The 18,688-nt window shown below is 36.9% G+C and overlaps 1 protein-coding gene across 2 annotated transcripts in view; it reads left to right on the top strand.

The window, feature by feature from the left end:
* SHROOM2 (shroom family member 2) overlaps positions 1-18,688 on the top strand; it is a 2,012,858-nt gene that overhangs the window by 1,565,181 nt on the left and 428,989 nt on the right. The gene's annotated exons all lie outside the window — the stretch shown is intronic.

Consider the following 18,688-nt stretch of genomic DNA (forward strand, 5'->3'; position numbering starts at 1 on the left):
AGCCCTTCAGAGCTTTCCTGTCGCCAGGAAGAGTATTCTTCTGTGGGCTTTAAAGAACTGACAGTTGTCTAATGCTGTCCCATTTATGGGTGGATAAGTTCCCTTTGAGAAAAAAAAAAACTTCCACCTTACTTTTAAATTTATTTTAGGCTACTTTTTGAATGAAACAAGTACTTTTAGGCTAGGAAAAGTATTTTCCGTGATTGTCTTACGACTTTTATGTACTTTTAAACAGGAGTGCACTTTTTAACTTTTGTGATAAGTTAAAACCTCTTTTTCTGTGGACAAACTGTTTTTACTTTACTTTTAAGGGTGTGGAAGGCATTGAAAGTACATTTCAATGTGTTTTTTTGTGGGGAAAGTTACTTTTTTGCTCTTTTCTTTTTTTACTGACTAAAGCTGCTAAGCTTATGCGAGAAACAAGTGCCGTTTTTGGCTTGACCATGGAACAAATTACTGGTCCCTTAGTCAGATCTTCTTCAAGCTACTAAAAGAAACATTTTCTTAAACAGCCTTTGCAACCACAGTAGGCTGGTAATTTGCTTCAGCCATAAGCGAGAGACTCTGCTGTGGCCAAAGCTGGTTCCTTTGACCTCTAATCTTTTTTCTTTGAATTCTTCTGGTGGTGTTCATACAGCCACAAGGGACCGATGTTTAGCCCTGTCATCTGAGGCTGTTATGGTCCCCTGTATGTACAAGGGAAGAGACATTCTTGGTGGTCATGGGTAATGGGGCAGGGAATGCGCCCCTGCTTGGCCACAATGTTGTACTGACCCCTGGGGAAGTTGTTTTCTGGGAATACTGGTTCCATTTGCTCTAACATTCCTGTCAAAGAGAGACAGAAAACTAAACATTTAGCTTCTCTTGTGTCAGTTACTCTGGACAGGAGTAATTTATTGGGTTTGGCTCAGGGTCTTATGCAAGCTTTTGACCCTTCTTGTAATGTGGTTTGCAGTAAAAGAAAAAGGGACTCATGTTTTCCAGAAGAGGTTCAGTAATTGGAATCTGTAGAGTAATGTGAAGGGATAGAGGCAGTGTATTCTCCTCAGGTTTCTGATTAAGATTCTGAGGAGAGTATAGTATCTGGTTCTCCCTGTGAGGAATTATCTTCTCTGTGACTGTTTTCAGAATGATCCATTATTTTCAGTGGGGGAATACTGAGGTTGTCCCTTAGAAAATGTTATGATTTGCTACAACTGGAATTTCCAAAACCATCACCCATTTCCGCATTGCTGTTAGCATTAAAGAATGTGTTTGTCATAGCCTGTGGTTTGCCTGACAGCCAACCTGCTTCCCATGTAAAAGCAGTTAGACTGTACAAAGTACCTCAGTCTTTCAAGTTTTTATACAGTAGTTCCAGACCTGACCCAGCAGCTAGAACTTTAGTTAATCCATCTGATGCCAAGCATTTTGTTTGTTCTAATCCTTCTCCTTCTGAGAAGGACGATAAAGCTTTTGGTAAGTTTGGGGAAGTAAGTATTGCAACTTTGATTATTTTTTTTAGAACTCTAAAGGTCAGGCTTGTATGTTAAAGTTTATCCTGACTTATGTTGAAAGCATGAGGAATATTTTGACTTCAGTTTCCTGCTGTGAGGAAAAATCTGTGTTGTTTAGTTTGAGTTATTCTGTTTCTCACATCATTGTGTGTTTATGACTGTAATCACTACTTCCAGGGCTGTGACCACTGGTGCTGTTTTAAGGAGGTTTGCCCAGCTGCATTCTCAGAACCTTCCAAAAGATGCCAAAAATGAAAATTTGAATTCTCTCTCAGATAGAAATTTAGTTTTTGGACTGTCTACTGAAAAGTTTATCAAAAAGTATGACGAGAGAGGTAAGCTGATTCAGGGAATGATTCAGGTTTTTAGACCTCCTCTAAATTCACCATGGGATTCCCTGATTTTCATTATATAGATCACTGATGCAGTAGCCTAATCTTTATGGGTTATGTCCTACCAAGGGTCTAACAGCTGGCCAGCTTCCAAAGCTTCAGGGCATTTTCCATGCACCCAAACTGTTAGGCAGTATGAGCTGAGCTGCCTGAAAAGGCAGGTTTGGGTGCCAAATCCTTTAGACCTTTTCTGCTGCAGAAAATTGCATACCTTTTTCCCTGTTAGCATTACAGTTATTTACAAAATTTCTAAAACCATTTTTTTATGTGGAGAAACAATGTTTATTTAAATTTTTGGGACTGACAAAATGCATTAAAGTGACTTTTACTGTGATTTTACTGGGAAAAAGTGACTTTCTGTGACTATGAAGTTGTACTGGCTTGTACTATTAGTTTCCCCTGGGAGAAACTACTAGTACCCCAGTCAGTCCAGCTTCTAACCACAAAAAAGTTAAACAAACGGCCTTTGTCACCAGGTTAGCAGTTTGCCTTAGCCGTAGATGTGTGACTCTGCTGTAGACACAGCTGGTTCCTCAGATATTTCCTTTTTTCCCGGGATCTCTCTTGTATGTCGGCTACAGCCACTATGGGCTGGGGTTAGCCACATCCTATGCAGTTGCTGGGGTCCCCACAATGGGCAAGGGAGAGCTACACTTGTCTGTTTTGAGAGAAGAGACAAGGAAGATTGCTGTGTTTAGTCAGAATGCTGTGCCCATCCCTGGGGAAGCTTCTATTGACATTGAGAAATTTGTTTGCCATCATTTTCCTTTCAAAAAAGAAATGGGAAGCTAAACATATGTCTACTCCTGCACAAAACCCTCTGGACAGAAATAATTTTATTAGATCTGGCTCAGTGCCTTGTTCAAGCTATTGATGCTTCTTATAAGGTCATATCTGATAAAATAAAAAGGAATTCCTCTTTTCCTGAAAAGTTTCAGGATTCTGAATTTGTATAGGAAGATGAAGGGACATATGTAGGATTTTCTCCTCAGGTTTCTGATTCAGATTCCGAGAGGAGAGTATTGTATGTGAATTTCCTTATGAGGGATTCTCTTTCTCTAAGACTATTTGCAAAGTATTCCAAAGTTTTCAGTGGGAGAATCCTGTGGGTTCTCAATCTCTGAGAAAATACTATGAGTGGTTAAACGTGGAATTTCCAGAACCTTCACCCATCCCCCCAGTGCTGTCAGCATTGGAGGATGTTTTTGTCACAACCTTTAGCTTCCTTGATAGCAGATAGATTGTATAAGGTTCCTCAGTCTTTAATGTTTTTATACACACATTCCCCACCTGACCCATCAGCTGCTAAACATTTGGTTAATGACTAGCCTTCCTCTTCAGACATGGATGGTAAAATAATTGATAAGTATTAGAAAAAAGTATATGCTTCTGCAGCTTTGATTTTCAGAATTCTGAATTGTCATGCTAATATGTTAAAGTTTATTCTGACTTAAATGAGGAAATATGAAGAATGTCTTATATTTTTGCAGTTTCTTCTTGTGAGTAAAAACCTGCTTTGAATGGTTTAGTTTCTTCCATTTTACAGGCCACTACTCTTTTGTGTTTATGATTATGTAGATACTTCTTTCAGAGCTTTGGACAGCTGTTTGTACAGTGTTGAAGAGGTTTACCTGGTTGCATTCTCAAAACCTCCCAGACGATATAAAACAGGATCTTAAATTTTTATTTGGATAGAGAGTTAGATTTTGGTCCCTCTGCTGCCGAAGTTATCCAAAAATGTGTCGAGAGATGAAAGCTGATTCAGGGAATCTCTCAGATTTTTTAGCCATTCTTTTCCAAATTTTAGAAAGGGATTCTCTTCCTCTTTGTCCATTTTTGCCAAGAAACAAAAATGAAGAGGTTCAGCAAAATGCTGGCAAACAGGCATTTAGAAAACAATGGCAAGGAGGCTGCAAAGAGAAAGTAAGACCCCCCCACCCCAAAACAAAGGGCAGTCAGACAAGTCAGAATGAATGTATAAGGTACCATGCTGTACACTCCCCCACCTACACACACACACACACATACTGGCACAGTCCCTTATCTCTTCCAGAAAGTTTGAATCTCCATTTCTGTCTCTGCAACGGATAGTTTAGATAAATGGATTCTGAAGATCATTTGTCAGGGTTACAGATTGCATTGGGAAGAAATTCCTTCCAGGAATTTATTCCTCATCCTCCAGACCAAACCCCTGTGTTTCTTCTTGTTCTACAATACACTGTTTAAGGGAGTAGTAGAGACAGTTCCCATTTCCCAGTTTGGAAAATGTTTTTATTCAAGGATATTTTGGTACCAAAGAAAGATAATACCTGGAGACCAGTTCTGGATCTTTCTTTCCAAAACCAGTTTGTCATAGTGTGCAAGTTCAAAAAGCTCTCTCTTCAAAATCTATTTATTTATTTATTTTACATTTGTTTATCGGGAAAGTCCGACTGGGATAAGACCCATTTTCAGTGGAGGCCTGGAGAGAAAAGCTCCACATACAGAGATTATACAAAACTTATACAAAAAAATTAGACAAAGCAGTATACAAGGCTCACAGTACACCTTACGTACTTATTATGTTACCTCACTTATGTCACACCTTCTTCTTCATTTATGTTTTCTACTAACACTATATTTCAAAGATTCTTATCATCACATACTTATCTTCCAGACTTTGTGTTTCTTAAGGTTTTATGTATCTGTATCACATTATCAGTTCTCTGCCTTACCCTAGCTCCAGTTACAGCTCATTGCAAGGTATAGATTTTTTGCATATTTAGATAACTTGCTTATATTTGTAGAGTCTTTTTCAAAGTGCCAGGAATCTCTCTTCTTTTTATCTACATCACACAGGACTGTGTTTTAGGGTGTCTGCTAGACACCTCAATATGAGGGTTTTTCTTCCACAAGAAAATAGATCTGTATCTTGACTATGTTAAGGGTTTCCCACTCAGACTTCAGTCTCTGCAAGGGAATACCCCAGGATACTGGTTCTCATGGCATCTTTGATTCTTATGATACCTCTGGCAAGATTCCACATAAGAATGATACAGTGGTATCTGAAGTCTCTGTGGTCCCAGCATCAACACACATGATCTTTTCAAATTCTACTTCTAAATTGTGTCAGAAGAGAAATCACTTGGTGGAGCAAACGGATATCCATTAATCCAGGTCTCCCCTTCTCCCCTCCTGCTTCAAAGCAGTCAGTCACCACAGATGTTTCACAGTTTGCTTGAGAAGCAGTTTTAAGAGAACAGACACAGTTGCACTTATCAAGGCACCCATCTCTCTGAATCATCTTTGGTCCCCAGGACCTCTTCAAATTGTTACAGGGAGTACCACAGTAATGTGGTACATCAACAAGCAAGTGGAAATCATGTCTTATCCCCTATGCAGACTAGTCATGTTAGCTTGGGATGTAACCTTACAGCACAGTCTCACTCTGTAGGTATCCTACAATCTGTCAGCAAAATTGTGTAGCAGACAAGCTGAGCAGGACAAATGCAGGCTCTCATGAATAGAAACTAGACTGGGGGTCTTCCATGATTTGCTGTATCTGTGGGGAGTTACTAATGTAGACCTTTTTGCCTCCTCTCTGAACAAGCAGCTGGCAAAATTCTGTCCAAGACTCCATGCCAGAAGGCCTTGAAGACAGATACCTTTTCCTTTCCTTTCCTTGAACAGGAATGTTCCTGTATGTTTTCCACACTTTCCACTGATATCCCTAGTACTTCTAACGATTCTGAAGGTGTCCCACTAAGATCATTGTGGTGACTGCCTTCTGGCCCAGCCAGCTGTGGTTCTCCCGTCTCTTGGAATTGGCCAGGGGCAATTAACTACACGCTTCCTCACAGAATGGCTCTAGTCACACAAGAACAGGAGTGTTTGATACTTTCCAACCTCAAGCAACTCCAATTGACTGCGTGGATGATAGAGTCTTAATAGAGTCTTACTTCCTTTTAGGCAATTGTTTACTACAGACCTGCAGCAGGTACTTATGGAGGCACAAAAGTCTGCTACTAAAAATCATATATATATAAGTAAATGGAAATATTTTCTATTTGGTGCTAACAAAACAGTCCTCACCCATTCATAGCTAGTGTTTCTCTGGTTTGCAGTATTTGTTTGAATTATTGTCCTACTCCTCTGTCAAAGTTTTTTTGTCAGTCATTTCAGCATGTCTGCCCATAGATCCCCTTCCTTCAGTGCAATCCATCCATCCATCCTCAACCCCTTTTCCCATTTTTACACACAAGAGGTTGCGGTGTCACTTCAGCAGTGACAATCAGCTCGAGCAATGTCATGTGAAAATGTTTTTGAAAAGTGTGATACATAAGATGCCTCCTTGGAAGCCTGTGGCTTTTGCTTGGGGTCTCAGTTTTGTAAACACTTTCCATACCTCTTAACTGTCCAGATTTTCGCAGAAACAATATCAACGTTGCCTCAATATTTTGGTCTGTTTCTCATAATATCTAGCCCCAAAATTATACAGAGAAAGATTACTTAAAAAATGAATAAGCACAGGAATCTGTCTAATGAACAAGCCCAGTTATCTGTCTAGTTCCAACCTCACTACCACGAGTGATGAAAAAAAAATAAAAAAACAGAAACTAGTGGCCTTAATACTTCGTTGATGAGCTCAGTCACAATAATAATTCCCAAAAATCATGAAACCCAGGTAGTGTTCCAAAGCAACAAGCCTTTATTCATCACAGACAAGCGATCCTCAGTAACAAAAAATCAGAAATATTAGAAGTATGAGAAAGAATACTTCACACATTGGATGTCTATAGACACTGCAGGTGCTATCTTAGCAGAACAAAATAATTCAGATCTTCTGATTTATTTCTTGTGAAAGTATGAAGTAAGGGTGAACTATGTCATAGCAGACAAATGTCTGTCTCAGACTATTACAGTTTGTTATTCTCACCACAGCAAATATTTTCCAGGCAGGATCAAGGCTTATTCTATCAGGGCCTTGGGTTCATCTATGCCTTTTTGGAAAGAGTTGGACTCTAGAAGTATTCTGTAAGCAGTAACTTAGTCCTATGTGCATACTTTTACAAAGCTCTATAAAATTAATTCCTTCTTCAGGTCTAGAACAGGCATTACTAGGACTGTTCTGCAGGGGCTCCTGGACTTTTAAGCAATAGTAATTTACCCATATAGCTAAGACTACAGCAGCAGTGATAAAGAGAAACATAGTAAAGTTGTGTAAGTAAACTTATCGTAACAGTAGGTGTTAGGATGATACCTGTTGCAGTAGATGCTCCCTCTCTCCATCACTCTTGTTTTTGTGTTTTTATGCCAGGGCGTGGTCATGTATTTTTTCTTTTCCTGGGAATGCTTTGTCAGGACTTAGCCTCATTCCCACATTTGGTATGATTGCTGTGAAGGGCTTGGCACCCAAACCTGTCTTTTTAGTCAGCTCAACTCGAGCTGAGTAACAGTTTGTACGCGTGTAAGGTGCCTTGAAGCTTTGGAAGCTGACCAGCTGTTATAGCCTATGTAGGATATAACCCATATAGCTTAGGCTACACTGAAGTAGTGATAATTCAAACATCTACTGTTATGGTAAGTTTACTTAAATAATTATACTTTCATTTGCATAAAATAAGACAGATAAGTTGGAATGATTTTAGTTTAGAGAGCAGAGAAATATGGTTTAAAAAAGTCAATCAAAAAGCCTTGTGGGTCACCAGATAGAAGAGGTTAAGTAGAGGAAAAGCTGTAGTTAATAAATGCAGTAAAGGATGTTGCAGTGGTGTCTTGCTTATTTATTTTATTTTACATTTGTTAACCGGTATAGCCCGACTGGATACAGGTCCAATTTCAGCGGAGGCCAGGGGAGAAAAGCTCCACGTGTGGGTAGATACAGAAGAGTTAACAGTAGCTGTTTTTTTTATACAGTTACATATAGATACAAGTTACAGAATTATTGGAATACATGCATACATAAAAACTTTACAATATTAATTTTCTTGTTAGAACATAAACAGTTTTAGTGGTACAAGGCTGAGTAAGGTAGCATATCATTCAGTAGTACAATACATTTGAGTGAGATAGTTAATGTTTCAGACTTTTTAAGGCTGTTTCTTCAGGTAGCCAGATAGGAAAGTGATTAGTGAGATGGTTAGACAGGGTTTGTACAGGGCCACAGCCAGTGAATTTTTAGGTATCTTGTTAGCATATATTATGTCAACTACTTAACATAGTACAAAAAATGTACATCTTTTCACATGGTGCAAAGAGCCAAACATTTTGCTAGACATGTGAACAGTTGTCATAAGCAGATAAGCTCAGAGATTATTTATTTATTTACATTAGCTTGAGTAGAGATATTTTTCAGACCGGTTTATGAAAACAGACTAAAATGAACTAGAGATAAAATATAACAGTTATTTATGGCATGTAGCAGAAAGTAAGAATATGTGCAAACATAATAGATGGTTGTTAATGGCAATAGTTCTAGTTTTGCTTCAGATGAGTAAAAGTCTAAGCTATGTACAATATTTGCAGTTTGGTAAAGAATGAAGAGGAGAGGAAAATACTACGGAATGAAAGGATGGGAGGATAGAGGGTAGGAGATTTGGGGAGACATGAGATAATTTATCAAGGATGTGATATTTAGGCAACTGAGTAAAGGTGAAGGCAGATGAGTGATTGTGAAGGGTTGTGTTATGATTAGGCTATAATAGTTACATTTAACTAGCTTTGTCATATGCTTTTTTAAGTTGTAAAATATTTTACTCTGAAGCTAGGAAGTGAAGACTCCTTAAAATAATTGAATAGTAACTGAAGTATTTCAGTAACGTTTAGGTAGAGTACATAGAATCTTTCCTTGTTTATCCTTTTGATGATACTTCTGCACAGAATCAGTCACATCCTTTGAGTAAACTCAAAATCGCGTTTGTCAATGGCTCATGTTGCTCTAGAAGAAAAAAGGCTCCTTAAGTATTGCATTCTCCGTGAACTTAACGAAAGACTGATTGACACGATTTTATTGTTTTGTAAATTTCTTTAATTATTTTAGTACTTCATTGTTAAACTGGAATCACCAGAATTGGGCACGCAACTAATTACTCAGTACCGTCATCAGTCATCCACGTAAAGTGAAAGACTTTGAAGCTTAACTGTAATATTTTCAGGCCGTTAACAGTTTCCTCACCTTGTCTCTGTTATGTGGGCTAATTGAGAAGCAGTTTCCTTACCTAATCTGTGTTAAGTGGGTTAATGGAGAGGACGTTAAGAAGTTTGAAAGCATTAGAAGCACATTAAGAAATAGTAGTAATAAGCAAAGGATTCCTAGAGGTGCTCCTGACTGTAGACATATTCACAGTAGTAAAATGTTAGCTATCTCTTCAGTTTTCACTGGAGACTTGTTAGCAAAATGTTGAGCCATATTAATATTCTGCATAGCTCCCTCACTGTGGAGCGCATTACCTTCATTCCATAACATGGAGTATTATGAGAGGATCACAAAAGGACAGATGGTGCTCAGAAAAACCAATAAACTATAGTAAAGCACCACACCAAGGTAGAAAGCACGAACAGTTTATTCACTCCACACACTAACGCTTTTTGTAATCCAAAACGTTTTCGTCTTCAACTTCATCAGATAATGAAAAGCCGATGGTTTTCCACATATTACCTTTAATAACACTAATGGGATCGATTTGGAAGGAACAAGAGGCATGAATAAACGCAGCGATTCGCGAACGTTATTGAACAGAGACAATGTTCTTCCAGGTACAAAAAGACAGCTTTCAGACTTTTTAAATGTTAAATTTGATTTCAACAAAAAGAGCCCTAATATCAACAACAATGCTAGTTACAACACTATGCCTAAAGACTTGGACTATTGTATTTACAAGTATAAAATGTTGGATATGGACAATTCTTATTTAAAACACTGGTTGCAATTAAAAATAGTGCCTAAAGGTCTTAGGGTATGCAAATACCCAAACAATGTAGATGAAGGCACTGATTTTTACAATGATTTGATAAATGCTTTTGACAATTGTGGGTATGAGATTATGAGGGCAATTATCAAAAACAATGAAACTGAGATAGAGAAATTATATGTGGACATTGAAAATATTAACCAGGCCATTACAAGTGATCTTATGTTTACTGTTGAAATAGAAAAAGAAAAATACCACAAACTGCTAATGAACATTGAGTCTAGGTGTAAAGAGGTTCAGAACAGGAAATTTGGTAAGATTGATAGGGATTTAAACGAATACAAACACAAGACCCACTACCCAAAAACTAAATACTCACAGAGGAAAGGTTTTTGGCAGATGGGGGAAGGAACCTTGTGAGGGAACAGAATGGGAAGAAGTTAGACATATGGAAAACAATTTAGATAGGTCTGAGTTCCCCCCACTTAGAAGATCTGAGAGATTAATGGACAAGGAACCAGTAGATTACTATTCAAAAAACTACATGGGGATGGGATGGAGGCCGCAGGGGAAGAAATAATGGGTTTGGAACCAATAGATGGTTTAACACAAGAAGGGAACATATGGACGTACATGGATTTTAACATTTTTAACTTTTCTAATATTAAAATCAACAAAACTTTTTTTGATTTATTTTCAAAAGGTTTTGGTTTTATTTCTAGGCAGAGAACCAATATTTTAATATCTAGTGGATATAAAATTATTTATTAGAAAGAAGAACTTGGAGTTGTTTTTTAATGGGAAAAGAAATAATATTGAAAGTAATTGTTTGAAACGTAGTAGCACATTTAACCCACCATTACACCCTCAACTTAGAAATTTCGAACTAAAGGTTGAAAGGGAACTAAGAATAAAATTGAACCAACAATATGTACATTCTAATTTAACCCCTGCCGAATTGGAAATTTTGAAGGACATGAATAACAACAGAAATGTAAGGGTTATGAAACTTGACAAAGGTGGGGGTGTGGTGCTAATGGATAGTATACAATATGAAGGGAAAATTATGGAAATTCTTAACAACACTGACAAATATTCAAAAGCATCCATCAATGAAATTAATATAGCATACAAAAAAATACAAGTAATATTGAATGATTTACTATTAGAAGGTTCAATAGATATGGAAACATACAAATATTTACATGTAGAGAAGCCGAAAGTACCTTGCATTTTTGGTATTGCAAAAGTGCACAAAAACCCTCATGACCCACCTTTAAGACCTATAGTCTCAGCGGATGGTTCGGTGACGGCACCGCTAGCGAAATTTGTAGATCTAAAGGTGAAATGTGTATTGGAGGGAAACAACAACATACTGCAAGACTCTTGGGACTTTTTGAGGAAATTGGAAAGTTCATTGTTTAGTCACAACGTGGCATTTGGCACATTAGACGCGGTGGACCTTTTTACAAGTATACCACACAGTGTGGGTATGGAGTGGTTTGAAGAAATGTTAGTGGACAGTAAAAGAATTTCTCATAGATATTTTAGAACAATTTTAACCCTTATGGAAATAGTGTTGAAAAACAACTACATATTTTTCCAAGGTGAATACTTTAAGCAAGAAAAAGGTGTTGCCATGGAGGCACACTGTGCTCCCACTTATGCCAATATTATAATGGTTTATTGGGAAAATAAATATCTTGCAAACTCACCATATCATGGTTATTGGACACTATATAGCAGATTTTTAGACGACTTATGCTTTTTGTGGAAGGGGCAACAAGAAGATTTTGATAAATTTGTACATTATGTTAATAGTACAACCGATTTTTTAGAATTTACTAAAAATTGTAACCAGCATGAATTAATTTACTTGGATGTCCACATTAAGAAAAACAATGGTCATTTTACATCAAAGATTTATAAGAAGGAGACTTTTTCAAACTCCTTCCTACATTATACCAGTTCACATCCACCTCATCAGAAGAGAGGTGTAGTTAAGAGACAACTGGTACGTTTGAGTAGGATGACCTCTGATGATGGGACTTTCTTGAGTGAGGTTGGGGTACTTAGGGAATTATTTTTAAACAGAGGTTACACCAATGAACTTTTTGACAAAATTTTAGATGAAGTGAAGAAAAGAGGAAAGACAAATTTGCTCCAAGTTTGGGTAAAACTTATATTTTAGATGACAGAAAACAAGAAAATAAATCTAACGAAGACTATAGGTCAGGTTTAATCACTACCTATGATGGTCATTCAAGACTTATTAGAAATATTTTTGATAGAGAATGGGACAATTTCTCTAGGATATCTGATTTAAGATATATTTTTGACAAAGAACTGACATACACATATCGTAAAGGGAACAGCATTAAGAACATATTAGAGAGAGGTTCAAATATGGGCAACACACAAAACAGTAAAAAGGAAAATAAAGGTTTGTACAAGTGTGGTAGTTGTAGCTATTGTTCATTTCTGTCAACTGGAGATTATATATATTTAAACGCCAGGAAAAGGAAATTAATATTAAACACCTATGCCAACTGTAATACAAAAGGGATTATTTATATTGCAACATGTACAGATTGTGAATCCTTTTATAGGGAAAAGTGAAAGGAAATTGAAGCAGAGAATATACGAACACTTGTATGAAATCAGAACAAAGAATGAGAGGAACACACTATACAAGCACACTACCACCTGCAGGACATCTGGTTTTCAATTTTTTATACTAGAGGTTGTTGTTGTCTTTAGCACCAGTGCTTAAAATGAGATCTGCTAAACTTTAAATAAGATCAATATTTTACTTGTGCAAGTGTAAAAATAGAGGAAATAGTTGTTTTGCATAGGCATAAATAATATTCACTTTTTAGGTGGTTGACAGAATGAGTATTTTATATTTTATTATAAATGGCATTTTAACTAGTTATTTTTAGGTTTGCCATTAGAGGGAGACATGAAATGATTTATTTATTGGGTTAGGTTTTAACATTTTACATTTGTCATTATTTTCAACTGTTTGATAACTATTCATGATTTTAAATTTAAGAAAGTTTCACAATATTTATACATTTACTACTTTTATTGATTTATGTTTACAAATATTTAGATAACATGATTTTATTTCTGAACATTTTAATTAATTTAATGGTTCTCATCTGGTGATTGGTACTTTTAATTGGTTCTAAATAGGGGTGTGTGTGTATATATATGACTATGTACTGGTTGCTTTTCATTATCTGATGAAGTTGAAGACGAAAACGTTTTGGATTACAAAAAGCGTTAGTGTGTGGAGTGAATAAACTGTTCGTGCTTTCTACCTTGGTGTGGTGCTTTACTATAGTTTATTATGAGAGGATCATAACCATCTCCTTATAAGTTTGAGACATGGAGATCAAGAAATTCACCTCGAGTGGAGCAGAGCAAGCCTTTTTAGTCATCCGATTTTCTTCAGTACCTTTCTAGTTTTCCTCATCAGATTCCATTTCAGCATTAGAACTTTGGAGGCTGTAGTTGATTCTACAGCTGCTGGTATTGAATTTGGTGGTTCTGTTGATGCCATTGGTTAATGCTGTTGATGTAGATTGGTCTTGCTGTTGATACTAACAGTGTCAGTGGGTCCTTAGTCACAGAGCTGGAGGTCAGGTCCTCAAGGCTGAGATTGTCTTTGACATAGATACCATTGTCAGTAGGATTGGACTTCAGTCCTATTGGTTCAAGACCATCAATCAGTGTTGGGATTGAAGTAAGTGGGGTTGTTGGGTCAGGCTCAATACCAAGCCTGCCAATACCAATTTTAGTCATAGTGGACATAAATTTCCTGCATTTAGGACAGCTATCTTTGGCCTTGAACTCTGTGCTAATATCTATGTTGACACCATCAATGCTGTTTTTCATATCATCCGTTGTTGCACTAGTGTTAAGTCTTGGGACTTCTACTTGCCTGACTTCCAGAGCTTTCCACCCTTACCCCTTTAAGCCAGATGAACAGCCTCTAACAAGGACATGTGCCCACACCATCTTTAGTCCTTTTTTGCCAGATCAGGACCAGTGTCTGGCCTGACTTCCAGACCTTTATACCCCTCACCCCTCTTGGCTGTATGGATCCCCTCTGACCTTGACATTAGTATGCTTGTGGTATGAAAGGGATGTTCATCTACACCATCTTTAGCTCAAGAAATTAATCATCAGTCCATCAGCTTGACTTGGTTTGTGGAGTACAGATAAGAACTTAACTGGAGTAATTTCTACTGTTGTCTTAGCTTGCTGAATAGTGGCTTTAGGGCACCAGTTATTTCTGCTGTTTGTTTTATGTTGCTTGTTGTCATGTTAAATGTCAGTGTCTAAAGTGGCTGGTTGTATTCCTTGTTAAAATGCATTGCCCACCAAAATCTTTATATTAAATTTTCATTTTGGGCACAGCACATAACATCACCCCTATTCACATTGTGTGAGATATACTTAAAAGACCATTGAATGGTAAGAAAAAAGCTCTCCAAGACTACATGAATCAGAAAAAGCTGCATGCATCATCTAGGGCTGCCATGACTTCAGCTAGGTAATCTGTAGGCATTTTACCTAAAAAAAAAAAAAAAAAAAAAAAAAAAACATAAAGAGAAATGCTTACTAGAAAAGTTACTGGAGGGGAGCCATCATAGCTATTGAAGAAGTTTCATTTTCCTCGAGTTGAAGTCTTTCAACTACATTCAGTCTTGATGCCTCTCCACAGGCACCTAGTTCCAACTCCCATGTACTTATAACAAAGAGAAAGGACAGCTTAATGTTACTTGTGGTATGTCTGCATCTTTCCTAGTGAAGTTGTTGGTGCAGACCCTTGACCAGAGACTTCAGAGGTGAACGCTACCCATAAAACTAGGCCCAAGACATCGTATGTCAGACATACTCCGTCTTTCTTTAGCTTGAACTGGGCAGGTCTCGTACCTCACCCATACACAGACCACCTCACATGACTTTTTGAGACTGGAGCAAGTCTTCCTTAAGAACCTAGAGACTTAAAAAAGGAAGAGGAAAACACCTCCCTCCTTGAATAACCTGATTATTCAGTCTCTTAGGCAGACAAACTAGTTTATGCAGACTAGATGTCCTCCCCATTTCTTGTATTGGACACTTAGGACACCTGATCCCCTGTATCCCTACTAGAGAATTTCTGATTTGAAGAAGTAGAATGCAGTGCTTCTTTAAGCAGGATGCTAAAGATTACTTGGATGCTCAAAAAAGATGCAGAGAACTTCTTGGATTACCAAAATCAGACGCCTTGCCTGCTGTTGGAGGATGCATCCAATATGGCATCTTTGGAGCTAGATTCCTAATCCCCTGTTCTCAGGAAGCCTGCATTTTTTCTATGCAGTTATGCAACCCTGTAATTAGCACAGAAAGCAGAATACTTGACTGAGCAACAACCTACTCACAGACCACAGGACATGAAAGGTAGATAGGAGGAGTACTTCCAGCAGCTTGTGAATGAAGAAAACCCTACAGAAGCTTTACTGCCCCAGAAACAGCCTACAGTGAAAGAAGAGAAGGAGCTCACCTTATAAGAAGTAAGAACAGCACTAAGAAAAATGAAGTCAAGGAAAGTAACAGACTCAGATAAGGTCAGGGCAGATATGATCAAGATGTTGAGTGCGTTAGGAGAGAAATTGCTCCTCTGAGCACTCTTAACAGTATGGAGAGAAAGGCATATCCTAGATGACTGGATAATTGGCATTCTAGTGTCAGTGTACAAGAGCAAAGGCGATATTCACAATTGTGGACAGTATAGCGACATCAAACTCCTGTCACACTGCATGAGAGTTCTGGAGAGGATGACTGATAAACAAATACAAAGAGTAGTTAAAAAGTAAGCTGGGAGGTGAGCATTTGGGATTTGGGATTCAGATCAGGATGCAGAACCAGTAACTTTATGTTTCCAGTGAAACATATATTTGAGAAGATGCTATAGAAATGAGGAAGGAGTCCAGTTGGGCATTCCTAGAAATATATATATATATATATATATATATATATATATATATATATATATATATATATACATAAAAAAAAAAATATATATATATATATATATATATATATATATATATATATATATCAAGGTACCAAGAAAGCTGATTTGGACAGTACTGCAATGGCTCAAAGTCCCAGAAACATTGGTAGAATTAGTGTTGGCAGTGTACAAGGACCCAAAGGCACAAGTATGAATAGTGTTTGGATTCTTGAGTTTTTTTCAGTGAGTGTGTGTGTGTGCGTCAGATTTCAGGAAGATTTCATGACTGATCCCACTGCTGATATAATACATTTTTCACTTCCACTGTATCATTCATACGCGCTATTGTTGAGCTTGTACATAGTTTGCTTGGGAGCTTTCCTGTTTAATTTGATTCTGAACAGTGGTATGCAAAGGGTCCAAACTGCAGTCAGCTCCAAGTCTTTTTTTTTACTGTCTGTGTAGAGCTTCTCCATCTCTGACTGCAAAGTATGTAATCAGTCAGATTTCAGTTTTGACCACTTGGTAATAGTCATGTATAAATCCAGTTTTTGGCTACTGAAAGAGAGTTTGCTTTGGTGAATTATCTTGACAAATTAATCCAAATATATGTCACACTTCACTTCATACACCAAAGCCAAACTTACTATTATTTTTTTGTATTCTTTGAGCAAATTTAGCATTCCACTCACCTAAGATAAAAGTAATACCATTTCTGATTTTTGACAAACTTGAGCACTGCTTTTTACAACCTTTTTATCTGCTTTAATGGCTGTTTCATTTATGCTCCAAGATTCTTGCCCACAGTAAAACAGTTCTGGTAGTTGTCAGACATTAAATGACCCATTCCATTCCATTTTACTTTACTGATTCCCAAAATATCAACATTTTATTCTTGTCATCTAATCATGTTTGTCTTTTAGCAAGGAATCTAAGTACTTTCTGTGACAACTCTTGATGATAACTGGATAGTATGAATGCTGTGTAACAAATGAAGGTAATTGTTCTGGTGAATACACTCTGGATAAGAAGAAAACCAGTATGGGTATGGGTTATTTATTTATTGTTTGTTAATCTGGTGAAAGGTCTGGTATAAGATGCTTTTCAGCCACATTAATCACATCACAGGTAGCAGGTAAGTAGCATAACAGGCAGTTATAAAATAATATTGCATATTACATATCACAGTGGAGATTAGTACATTATAAATTAAGTACATCACATAACACAGTAAGCATTTTCACAAATAGTATAAAGGTAATAAATATTAACATGGTTCAAAGTGCAAACACTACATGTGAGGCATTAATAACATTTTAGAGAATCTGGATTCACAGTTTTAAAAACATAACATAGTGGGATATCCACAGACTGACATTACTCAAAGGTGTAAATATAAGCAAGCTGTAGTTCTGAAATATCAGACAAGACATAAAGCCGTAATAATTGAGGAGGAAGGTATGGGGGTAAATTCAAAAGATCTAGATACTAAGAATTTTTGATGCTGACTTTTCTGAGTGTTAAATTCCAGCATATTTGTTAAGGATAAACAGGATTGTATGTGTTTCTGTACAAATGTGAGGAAATAAAAAAAAAAAGATTTGTTCATGGGTAAGTTTTTCACAAGCCTGAACCTGCAGATAAGCTGGTACCAGAGTTGTTACACCGGAATTACAGACATATGTCATCTGAACTTCTTTTGACTAGGGATTTTAGTGCTAATGTGATTAGCAAATACTGAATAAAATTACAACAGTCCTTCATATGACTTGTTATATCAGATAATCTCTAAGTAAATATGTAACTTAAGAAACAGGGAAATGCAAACTTTTATGGTCACATTGATTGATTTCATCATGCTAGATGCTTTTAAAGAGACAAGATCTTTTTTCTTTTATTTGAAGGAAAATTCCAGTTAAATTGTTTCAAATAGTGTGCATTTCATGAGATGTTTGAAATCGTTATCAAGTTTTGATGAGTGTTGCATGATAGCTAGAAACAGGTATTTTCTAGTACTGGCATTGCTCTAGCTTACTTCTATTGTTAATTTTTGTTTGCACTAAGCAAACTGGTACCCTTTAGGAGAATTACAGTTAACAAGGAATGCTAGGAACAGATGATTCAACAAATAACTTCCATGATGTTAGAAGAAACATCAAGGTGATAAGAGTAAAATATTCAAAAGACTCTCAATATTTTCACAAGTTCTTATTCATTTTAATTGTACAATTGTATCATACAGGTAGGCTGTTACATATTAGACCCATGACATGTATCAGAAGTGAGACATTGTATTTATGAAGAAACAATAAATATGTACTTCTAATCTATAAAAGCAAACAAATAAATAATCAGAGTATGGACATACGGCCATAATATTGGTTTACCTGGTAAATAACATAATAAGCTTTATTTAAATGTGCTCATAGTATGTAGTTCACATCTATGGATAACATTGATGACATCAAAAAATTAATGTTGCCCTGATTTAATAAGCATGCCATATACAAAAGTCTTGTAATTATCTCGAAGAGCAGATCCTTCATAGTCAATTACAAAACTAATGCTTTTAGGCAGTTGGGTACCTGAAACTCACCCAAGCTGCTAACTATTGTTATTTACCCACAACGCTCTGCAAATAGGCTTTCTGTCAAGACCTCAGTTATGCTGTGCAAAAGTGAAGCATAAAACAACAATACTGATGAACTCAAGACAATGACAACAAAGGCAAAGGAGAAGGTAGCTGGATATACTGGCAAGGAAGGATTTGTTCATCTAGACTTGTCATCATGTTACATTTTTACTTTTGATGTTCTTCGTGTGGGTAGCCCTCAGTCAGCTCGAATACCAGAGGCTTAGTATTTCTGCGTCGGTTGCTGTCGCGTCAGGACTGACATCAGG

This window comes from Protopterus annectens, chromosome 5.part0, assembly GCF_019279795.1.
Source record: "Protopterus annectens isolate FY-2018-M chromosome 5.part0, PAN1.0, whole genome shotgun sequence".
NCBI classification, from domain to species: domain Eukaryota; kingdom Metazoa; phylum Chordata; order Ceratodontiformes; family Protopteridae; genus Protopterus; species Protopterus annectens.